Source organism: Hippocampus zosterae, chromosome 8 (genome assembly GCF_025434085.1).
Source record: "Hippocampus zosterae strain Florida chromosome 8, ASM2543408v3, whole genome shotgun sequence".
Lineage (NCBI taxonomy): Eukaryota > Metazoa > Chordata > Actinopteri > Syngnathiformes > Syngnathidae > Hippocampus > Hippocampus zosterae.
In genome coordinates this window covers 26,257,352-26,267,577 of record NC_067458.1, presented here as the reverse complement: position 1 = coordinate 26,267,577, position 10,226 = coordinate 26,257,352, and the positions used below count along the sequence as shown (strand labels likewise).

General features: G+C 51.7%; 2 long non-coding RNA genes across 3 annotated transcripts in view; both read right to left on the bottom strand.

Moving 5' to 3' along the window:
- The window catches only part of LOC127606045 (uncharacterized), a 129,579-nt gene that overhangs the window by 31,572 nt on the left and 87,781 nt on the right, over positions 1-10,226 (bottom strand). The window lies entirely within an intron of this gene.
- LOC127606044 (uncharacterized) overlaps positions 2,320-10,226 on the bottom strand; it is a 67,748-nt gene continuing 59,841 nt past the window's right edge. The window contains exons 3-4 of the long non-coding RNA XR_007963720.1: positions 7,178-7,247; positions 2,320-2,926 (exon numbers count right to left, since the gene is read on the bottom strand). This is a non-coding gene — a long non-coding RNA (uncharacterized LOC127606044). The remainder of the gene's footprint in view (positions 2,927-7,177; positions 7,248-10,226) is intronic.

Below are 10,226 nucleotides of genomic sequence, written 5' to 3'. Positions count from 1 at the left end.
AAAAAAAAAAAAAAAAGCTATCTGGAACCAGATTTTATTTTGTGCAACCTCTTGGTGAAATAAAATCCAGTAACTTCAACACTTTTCTTTTTCATAGTGTGGCAAAGCCCCCCCCCCCCCCATGGGTCAAAGGCGGAGGACACTGCTTGCCCTCTTCAACTCTCCCCCGGGCACCCAGGACGCTTTGGACCGTCGTCGTACACACGCCCGCACTGTACGCGCACACAAATACAAACGCCCCCCCCCCCCACACACAGCGCTTGCCCGACTCCAGATTTGGGTGAATGGGGGGAGCAGTACAACTCAAATCTTCCTTCCTTGAGTACAATGAGGACCTGTCTGCCTCCAACAACCCGCAGCTCAAAAACAACAAGACAACAAAACAGAGGGGGGGGGGGGGAAGGGGGGGGGGACAGGACATACACTCATCTGCGGAGCAACTCTTACATTCGGGACAGAAGCTCATTCAATGAAAAGACGCAAAAGGCAATAATTGATCCGTTGTGTGCCACCCCCCCACCCCCCGCCCCCCAAATAAATAAATAAAATCTCTCTGTTCCATAAGTAAGTCCATAAAGGCTCACAGTAGAGCTGCCTTGGTGTCATTCGGCACGACTTGACACCGTTGACACAGTCGATCGTTCGACGCGACGACACGCGACACAGCGGATGACATTGTCCACTTTTGACGCCGCTAGTTAAATTTAGCCCCCATCTCGCCGTCGGTTGCTCTAATACTGCAAAATATGATATGAGGGCGTAGTGCAAGGGGGGGTCAAACTCATTTTTGGCGCGGGTCGCATTGTAGAAGTTGACATGTTTGAGGTGCTTTCGCGGGCCACATAGAATGAGGTGGCGGGCCAGATCTGGCCCCCGGGCCTGCAGTTTGACATCATGGCGTAGTGGGTTACACTTGCGTGTATTTTTGCTCCGCGTACGTCGTGAGTTTCCCGTAAACGACACTTTTGCTTGGGTTGCGCTCGCCCGGTGCGTCCACGCGATAAGATCAACCGAATGAACTGCTGAAGTTGAAATTTGAATTTGAAATTGTCCTGGCGCCAAGTCCGTTTCTCTCGTTCGACTTGCGTTAGCCCGCTTTTGCATGCGACCGGCACCCAAAACGACCCCCCCCCACCCCCCCGGCAGTGTCCAGAGGGATTGTGTGTCGTTGGAAAAGGGTTTGGGATTCTGGCTTTGTTTGTGTCTGTGTGCTGACGCCACCAAATCCGTGTTTTACTGCACGCAGCAATTTCAATACAAAGCGCCAACACGTGCGCACACGCGCGCGCAGCACCTCGAATGCCAACTTGACCAAAAAAAAAAAACTCAACTCAACACATATACCGACGTAGGCACTCATGACCTACAAAGGCGACGCACGATAACTCGCGCTTTGAGCTTCATTTTGTGTCTCATGTGTTGTTTTTGTATTATTTTGTCATTTTTTTTTGGTTAACTTTTCTCTCGATAGCGGCGCAGACACCCGCAGCGGCGGCTCCTCTTGTTTTATGTTGAGAGGGAAGAAATGTCATCCGTGCCGTGTGTTACACATACAGTACATTTGACAATAAAGCTTATCCGATCTAATTTGGCCTCTCCTAATCACCCAAAAATCGAAAAGTAACAAAATAATTGACGCTAAAATTGGGAAAACAATTTTGTGAACAAGATGATAAAAATGCTGAAAACATTAAAAAAACGAAAACTCACTGATTCTGGGTTTTTTTTTTTGGTTTTGTTTTTTTTTTACAAAACTAATGAAACCAATCATTGTGGAAATGCCTTTTTTTGGGGGTAGGGGTGTTTTTTTCTCAGGTAATTGATGACATGTCACTACAATCGGCGACCAACTTGCGTTTTGCTAACGGCGCGCGTAGCCGCCTTGCGTTTGTCACTTAGCTCGAGCTTGGTAACGAGTGTCTGTATATTTGTAACTCATTCATTCATTCATTCATCTTCCGAGCCGCTTGATCCTCACTAGGGTCGCGGGGGGGTGCTGGAGCCTATCCCAGCTGTCTTCGGGCAGTAGGCGGGGGACACCCTGAATCGGTTGCCAGCCAATCGCAGGGCACACAGAAACGAACAACCATTCGCACTCACACTCACACCTAGGGACAATTTAGAACGTCCAATCAGCCTGCCACGCATGTTTTTTTGGAATGTGGGAGGAAACCGGAGCACCCGGAGAAAACCCACGCAGGCCCGGGGAGAACATGCAAACTCCACACAAGGAGGCCGGAGCTGGAATCGAACCCGGTACCTCTGCACTGTGAAGCCGAAGTACTAACCACTGGACTACCGGGCCGCCTTATATTTGTAACTAATGTTGCTGACCTTTTATTCCATCTAACAATGGATCTCGACGGCTGATGACGTTTTTATTTTGCGGACCCCCTTGGGATAGCCTTGGCCACCTCATGGCTGGGAAATTTGGGGCGTGGAAGCGCTTTGGGAGTTGCGGGTTCATCATCGCCGTTAATTACGGATTCATTTGGCTCTCTCTGGTTTCCAGAACACACACACACACACACACGACGAAGCGCTCAATCTGGGGACCCGCAAAGTGGCTGGGATGGACCCGCCACTCACAGACACTCAAAGCCAATCAAAGCGAATGCAAGAGCGGACATTTACACTACTTGTCGCTCGCTTCCCGAAATACGAAAAACGAGGAATGATGATGATGGCGGCGGGGCAAGGGCGCGTCCCGCCTCTCGCCCGAGTCAGCTGCGATCCGGCCCATCCGCAACCGCGGTGAGGCTTCGAGCGCTTTGGGAAAAGCCTTGGCAAAGCTTCATTTGTGGAAAGCTTCATTTGTGGAAAGCTTCATTTTGCTGGACTCATCGCTTCCACGAGGAACGAGATCGAAACGACGCCGTGTCGAGAACGTTTTTGAAAGCCAGTCCCGAGTTGGGGGAGGGCGCATCTGTGAACAAAATGAGATGATGATTTTTTTTTTTGGGTGGGGGGGGGGGGGGGGCGCAAACACTTGTTTCCAAACCAACAACCAAATGAAGTTTTAACAGCTTTGCAATAAACTTTCAACGACCACTCGAGAGGCTCAGCTCATCCACAGGAGCTACTGGAACACACACACACACAAACACACACAAGCGCCTACACACACACACACACACACACACAGAGCCCTGTCACGGCCAACTAAGCGGAGTGGCCAGAAAGGCAGCATTTGGATTGGCTGGACAGAGGTTGCCGGGGGTGACGGTGGATTTGGGGGACCACCTGCTGAGTTTCAGCCACCAACTGACTGAAAACATTTCCATCAGAAATGGAGATGGGGGGGGGCAGGGGGGGCAGACGTGAAGGCAAGATGCGAGCAGATACCGGACGCAAGACTTTTCATTGGCCTTCCAAGAAAAATGTCGCCGAGATGAGTTTGCTCGAACGGCCAGACAAACACGCTTTTCCCTTTGCGGCCCGAAGAAGCCCTTTTAACGGGATTTGACCTTCGCAATTGAAAAGGTCGGAGGAATTCCCGTTTTTTGATGTGGAGCCACCGTCTCGTTCGCTCAAATTGCAAGAAGCATTTCCGAAACAATAAAAAATCAATCTCGCCGGCTCTCGACGGCCTACTCGGATGCCTCCGCGGCAACTTCCTGCGCACTTTCGAACTATTTTGCGCTATTTTCACGTTGTTGTCCATGCGTATGAAGCCACAAAATCATTCTTCGCGCCTACGTAACAGTACCAGCGTGTGCCACCAAAAATTTTTTTATTTTTCACTCTCGCAAATGTCACGTCCGGGACGGCGTACGTATTCGTGTGTCTTGTAGAAAAGAAAACAAAAAAGGGAAGCCCATCACCAACATTATAATCAGCTACATTTCAGTCACTCAAAGTTCTGTGGATGCTGAGCTTCACAGTGCCCCCCCCCCCCCCCCCCTCAGCGCAAATATCCAAGAAACCGCCCCCCGCCCCCACCACTCCTTCCCCATCTTATGTATATGGGCCAAGGCCCATGAAGGGCTCCCCACAGCACCCCTACTCGTGTGTGTGTGTCTGTGCGTGTGAGGGGGGGGGGGGGGTGTCGGGTGGGAGGGGGCACGCTGACCCGCAAACTGACCTCCTCAAACTTCAAACTGAATGCTTCTGGCAGTTACCACGACGACGGAGCTCTCCAGGCCTTATCCTACTTACCGAGACGAGTCGAGGAGTGAGGAGAAGGAGGAAGATGAGGGGGGGGGGGGGCGGCAGCGGGGGGGGAGAGCGAAAGGTGTGTAAGCAGAGAGAATGGAAGAAGCGAGAGAGCAGCGGGGGGGGGGGGGGGCGCTGTTGTCGGCAGGCATGCAGAAAGCGAGAGTTGCCGCTGTTGCATGTCTGTTTTTCATGAGTGGACAGTTTAGCGCTGGGGGAGATGACTCGGCGTCGGGTATTTCGCCTTATTAGGCAGCCGTCACGGACGACGTGGCTCTCGGGCCTCTTGTATTTGTTTGTTTGTGGGGGGGGGGGGGGTTGTGTATTTCCGCTTTTTGTTCACCGAGCGCCTTTCAAATGATTTGGCCCGGTTTCTGCGGCGCGTCCGTTTGTTCACTAGTCCTAAAAGTTGACGGCCTCGCTGACAAAAGGTTTGCGTTCCTCTTGCATCCTGACGCCACAACAAAAGACTCTCGGAAGAACCTTGTTTAGGGAAATCTCTGGGGGGGGGGGGGGGGGGGGTTGGTGGGAGTCAGTGACGACAATTATGTGACCAATTTGTACTCAATTGACTGTTAGCAATTTGGGAAATTTGTGAGATGGCATTAGCAGCATCTGCTACTCTAACGGCTTGACATCCATTTTGAATTTTTCAATTTTATGTCGCTTTAAATTTCGGCAAGGCGAGATATCAGATCGGCCCCAACTCCAGCACGTTCTCCACCACGAGCGCCTCGAGTTGATCCAAACTTCTGTTGTTTCTCGGTACCGTGGAGATGCTCCAGTGCAAAGTTTGCGCTGGCGATACACAACAAAGTAGTCCTAGCCGACACGCCCCCCCCCCCCCCCCCGCCCGAGATGGGTTGGAAGGCGACTCCAAATCAATAGTGCCTGTGTTTGTGTCCCCTGGCTAGCTGTCAATCACTGGCGAGAAGACTCGAGTGACTGAGGCGTCACCCCTTTGAATCACGCTTGGCATGTTCTCAAGGACACGCATGCGGCTAATGTTTCTCCGATATTCCACAACTGACGGAATTTTTCCAAGCAAAGGGCGAAAAGCCCTTCAAAAAGCCCGAAAAGCCCCCGCGACCTTACTTATGAACAACACCCAGCCAGCAAAATTGGCCTGGCCCAGCTGTGGGGCAGACACGGCATGTACACTTGGCCCACATCTGGCATCCATGATGTGGCCCACATCTGGCATCCATGATGTGGCCCACATCTGGCATCCATGATGTGGCCCACATCTGGCATCCATGATGTGGCCCACATCTGGCATCCATGATGTGGCCCACATCTGGCATCCATGATGTGGCCCACATCTGGCATCCATGATGTGGCCCACATCTGGCATCCATGATGTGGCCCGTTGTAACGTATATATTTTTTTTTTCCAGCCGAACGTTACGCTGATCCTTTCCGGCGTAAAAATGAACAGTGGAAGCTGAAACGGGTCCTACGGGGCTCACGGTGGCGTTCATGGAGGATGATGTTGCCATTAAAGGGGCCGCATGTGAACATGCTGTCAAGGCTAACGGGCCCCCGAGGGAGGGCCGCGTCGCCGCCAGTTCAAGCGCCGTCAGTTGGTAAATCGCTAAATGATCCCGGCTGTCGTTTAATCAATATGAACAGGCAGCAGCTGTCACGCGTCACGGTCTCCCCTGGGGGGGGGGGGGGGGGGGTGGTCATTGTCAACATCAAAATGACAAAATATGGCTCGGCTGGACGCTTTTTCATCAACGGGCGGGGCGGGCGGAGGTCTTCTTTGCTGGGGCTTTGTGACAAAGTCAAATGATGTGTTAGAGCAGGGGGTGTCAAACTCGTTTTTGTTTCATTTCTGAAACTGTATTAAAAAGTCAAAAACGATTTTTGAAATTAGGGGGTGTGGTCACAAGAAAATGCTTCAAATAGGACTCTATTTCATTAAATATGGGACATTTAAAATTTGGGAGAAATTATTTTTTTGATCTCGGATGTTTAAAGCACTCATGACCTAATGACCAACAGGTGTGCAGCTGCAGGGGGGGGGGAGCCCTACAGTGCCACCTGTTGGTCCCAAACCAAATCATGACACCGCATATGAAATAAGATAATCAAAGTTGCCACGTTCCCCCCCCTCACGCCCCCCCCCCCAACTCCAACCATGTCTTCCTTGTCCCGTTCTGACCCCCGAGAGACGGCGAAGTTGAAGGATGTGAAAAGGTCTGCGGGGGGGTGGGAGGGGGGGGGGGGTATCGCTCTCGTCTTTCGCTCTTCCCTCCCTCTCCCGCGTCGTCCTGACGTGAGACGCTGAAATCTCATCCAGCCATTCTGCCGGCGCTGATAGTCAGCAGGGAGGGACATGTCATTTCACTCGTGTATGCGAGTGTGCGCGCACAATGACAAGAGCAGGGGGGGGGACGGGGGGGGGGCAGGTGAGAGACAGAGGAGGGGTGACAGGGCTCTGATCTCCCAGATAGGGAGATAGCCACCTGATTCAAATGGCTCGCTTGTTCCCGGCAGTCACTTGATCGGCGTGTGAACTGACTCCTCTCTTATTTACAATCGGATGCTACTCGCTGGCCTGCCCAACCCGGTCGGGCCGCAACTTCGCTCGGTGTCGCTCTCCTGTATTCAACACGTCATCGCCCCCCCCCCCCCCCACACCGCGTACAGGCGAACTGGGAAACGATAGCCGAGTTGCCGTTGATTGCAGCCTCGTCGTTAACGCGGAGGATAAAGAACATACTGTGTGCCCATGAGTTGTCCATCTAGATGGGTTGCTCCACCATTTGTGTGAACATTTATGTTTCTTGAATAATGTTAGCATTTAAGCTAGCGGACTTTCCTGAGGCAAAGCTGAAAGGCAATTTTTCGGAGAATTTTTCTTCCAAACTGCTGCTTGGTTTTCTGTTTTTGTTTTTTTTTTGGGGGGGGGGGTTACGATGCCAGATGTACATTTTGATCCATTTGTCTTATAATAACGGCCTACAGTAAGTCATATTTTGACAACAACGAAAAAAAAAAAATCCTTACACATCACCTCAAGATGGCGGCCCCCCTCTGCTGAAATTGTCTTCATCCTTTGTTCAACAGATGGTTTAATTCTGCGTCTGAAATGAAACAAGAAATTGCTTCAGTTTTCGTGTTCCTTTCAAAAAAAAAAAAATTGGGGGGGGGGGGGGGGGATACAGGACCAGTCAAACATTTTTGGCACACATTTGCATTGAATAGCATGAGAAAAGCATCTCCAAACTTTTGGACCGGTCTTGTATATTTAAAGTGCAATCAGGATACGGGGGGGGGCGTGGGGGGGAGTGAAAATTGAGGCTACGTGCTCACGAGATTCTTCTCCGAAGTGACAAGGGAAAGCTTCAAGCTTGACTTTAAGGGTGAATGTCTTGTTTTTTTTTTGGGGGGGGGGGGGGTCCATCACTCCCAATAGAGGTTCTTACTGTGCGCGACGGAGACAAGTTGAGTCTATCCGGCATCTGCCCGGCTGCCAGTCTGTAACTGTCCTGTCTGATTATCTCACCCAGCGCGCCCCGGGGGGGGACGCCCGGCCTGAAAGAGGCCACTCTTCCATCCAACAACAGCTTCTGTCAGAAAATCCGAGCGGGGAGACCTTCGAGTCACACCGGCTCCAGAATAGCTTGATAGCCGCTGACGCAATCGGTAGAAATCGGCGCAAGCTAGCCGCCGCGTTTTGTTTTTGTTTTTTTTTTTAATGCGGGCCCAAAAATCCACACAAATTCTCAAACTGTCACTGCCATGTTTTTTTTTTTTCCATTTCCTTAACAGACACTGAAGGATCGTCGGCAACGGTCCCACGCGGGCAGGGGGGGGGGGGGGGGGGGGGAGAACTTGCAAACGCCACACGGGAAGGCCGGAGCCGGAATGCAACCCTCTGCACTGTGAGGCCGACGAGCTAACCGGTGCCGCCCAAGTGATTGATATGTTACTTAAAAAAAAAAATTCATGAATACAACCCCCCCCCCCACCACCACCCCCACAAAATCGGCATAAAGTCAACAGCATGATATGACGTCTGACTGCTGATTAAATGTGAGCGCATGCTCTTATCAGCAGTACCTGGTATGCAGTTCTATTTACATTAATGTACTTTTTTAAAATTTTTAAGTATAAATAAATATTTCAGGGGGGGGCAAAACTATGGTTCACAATAAAGGAGGAAAAAAAAAACCACCAAAAAATGATGGTTTTATTTCGTGCGGCCGCTTAAACGATTTTGTTACTCGGCGTGCCGCTGCCTCATTGTACATCAGTGGCCTTCTTTTCACACTTCGCCCCAAACCCCCTCAAACATTTCACCCCCCCCCCCCATTTCTCCTTTCTCTTCTCAACATACAATTCTGGATGTGTCATATTCTAAATTAGGACAACCCCCCCCATCGTCCCCCGCTGCCCTCCCTCTCCGTTTAATGTGCGAGTAGAGTTGTTGGTCAACAGTTGGGTTGAGTTGGTGGGGGCCTCAGAGAAAGGGGGTCGGGGGGGAGCCCCGGAACAATGCCTGTTGCTGTTAGGAGTTGGAGTCGGTGGAGGGAAAGAGAGAGAGTTCGTCTGATGACAGAGTGAAAGAGGTTAGTGTCTATGCTGGGAATTGAGAGCAGAGAGTGACGGGGGGGGGGGGGGGCATGGGGTGAGGGGGGGCATGGGGGGGTGTTCCTGTGTCTGTCGGCTTGTTAATGATGATGCAGGCCCAAACAGCCTTCCCTAGCAAGGAATCTAAAAAAAAAAAAAACTACCGCATAGCCAGGACACCCCAACTTCTCCCGAATGGCCGTTCCACCAAAACAACTTTTTTACCGCAACTTTTTTCAAACCACCCAGAAAGTAAAACACATCGTTGCCGCTCTTCCACGAAGCCGCTAAGAACCCACAGAGACGGTTTTCCGCCCCTTCGAAGCACTTGCTACACTTCCATAAATGGAACTCTTAAAATGTAAAATGTAAAATCAACGCCGACATTAAATTCTTGTGGCGAAAACGCCGGCTAGCTGCCGCTCTTCCATTTAGAAGACAAAGAAGAGAAGAGCCGTCGTCATGGGAACGAGTTCTCACTTCCACAGCATTGAAACGTGCATTCACCCATCAGGGTATCCGGATACAAGCGGCCGAAATGAGTTTTCTCCGCAGGGTGTCCGGGCTCTCCCTTAGAGATAAGGTGAGAAGCTCGGTCATCCGGGAGGGGCTCCCGAGTCGAGCCGCTTCTCCTCCACATCGAGAGGAGCCAGATGAGGTGGCTTGGGCATCTGATTCGGATGCCTCCTGAGCGCCTCCCTGGTGAGGTGTTCCGGGCATGTCCCACCGGGAGGAGACCCCGAGGAAGACCCAGGACACGGTGGAGAGACTATGTCACCCAGCTGGCCTGGGAACGCCTCGGGATCCCACCGGGGAGAGCTAGACGAAGTAGCTAGGGAGAGGGAAGTCTGGGCTTCCCTGCTAAAGCTGTTGCCCCCGCGACCCGGCCCCGGATAAGCGGTAGAAGATGGATGGATGGATGGATGGATGGATGGATGGATGGGTTGTAACCTTTGACTGCAAATGCAACGTGGAATTCTAGGTTGAGGTAAGTCATTTTCAACTAAAAAGAAAAACTGGAAGAGTTATGAAGTGTCCGCGTAGCCGATTATCGTCAGCTCGTTCGACATTAAAGCACAAGTGGTTTTGTTTTTATTTCTCGCGGCCTATATTTCCACCGCCTTTCACCCCCGAGCCACCTCCTCTGCCCCGCCCGGGCCCGGCCAAGGAGGGGGCCAATCCTCACCATCAATCCTCCGGCGCGGTCACCTGTTGCCTCGCAAAGCTGCTCGACAGGGCCGAGATCACAAGATGGGACGACAAAACAAGATTCCGTGATCCTTCCGCGTACTGTATATGCGACGCTAAGTCCCGGCAATTAGAGGAAAGGTCACCCCCCCCCCCCCTTGACCTTTCCCCGCTGGCTGCAGCTCCATCCTTGGAGCTCGCATTGTCCTCTTTGCATGAGCAGCCTCCAGCGCAGCCAGCCAAAGCGTTTGACCTTATTCAAATAATAAAGAGATGCTGTTCGCCGATTTGGGGGGCGGGTC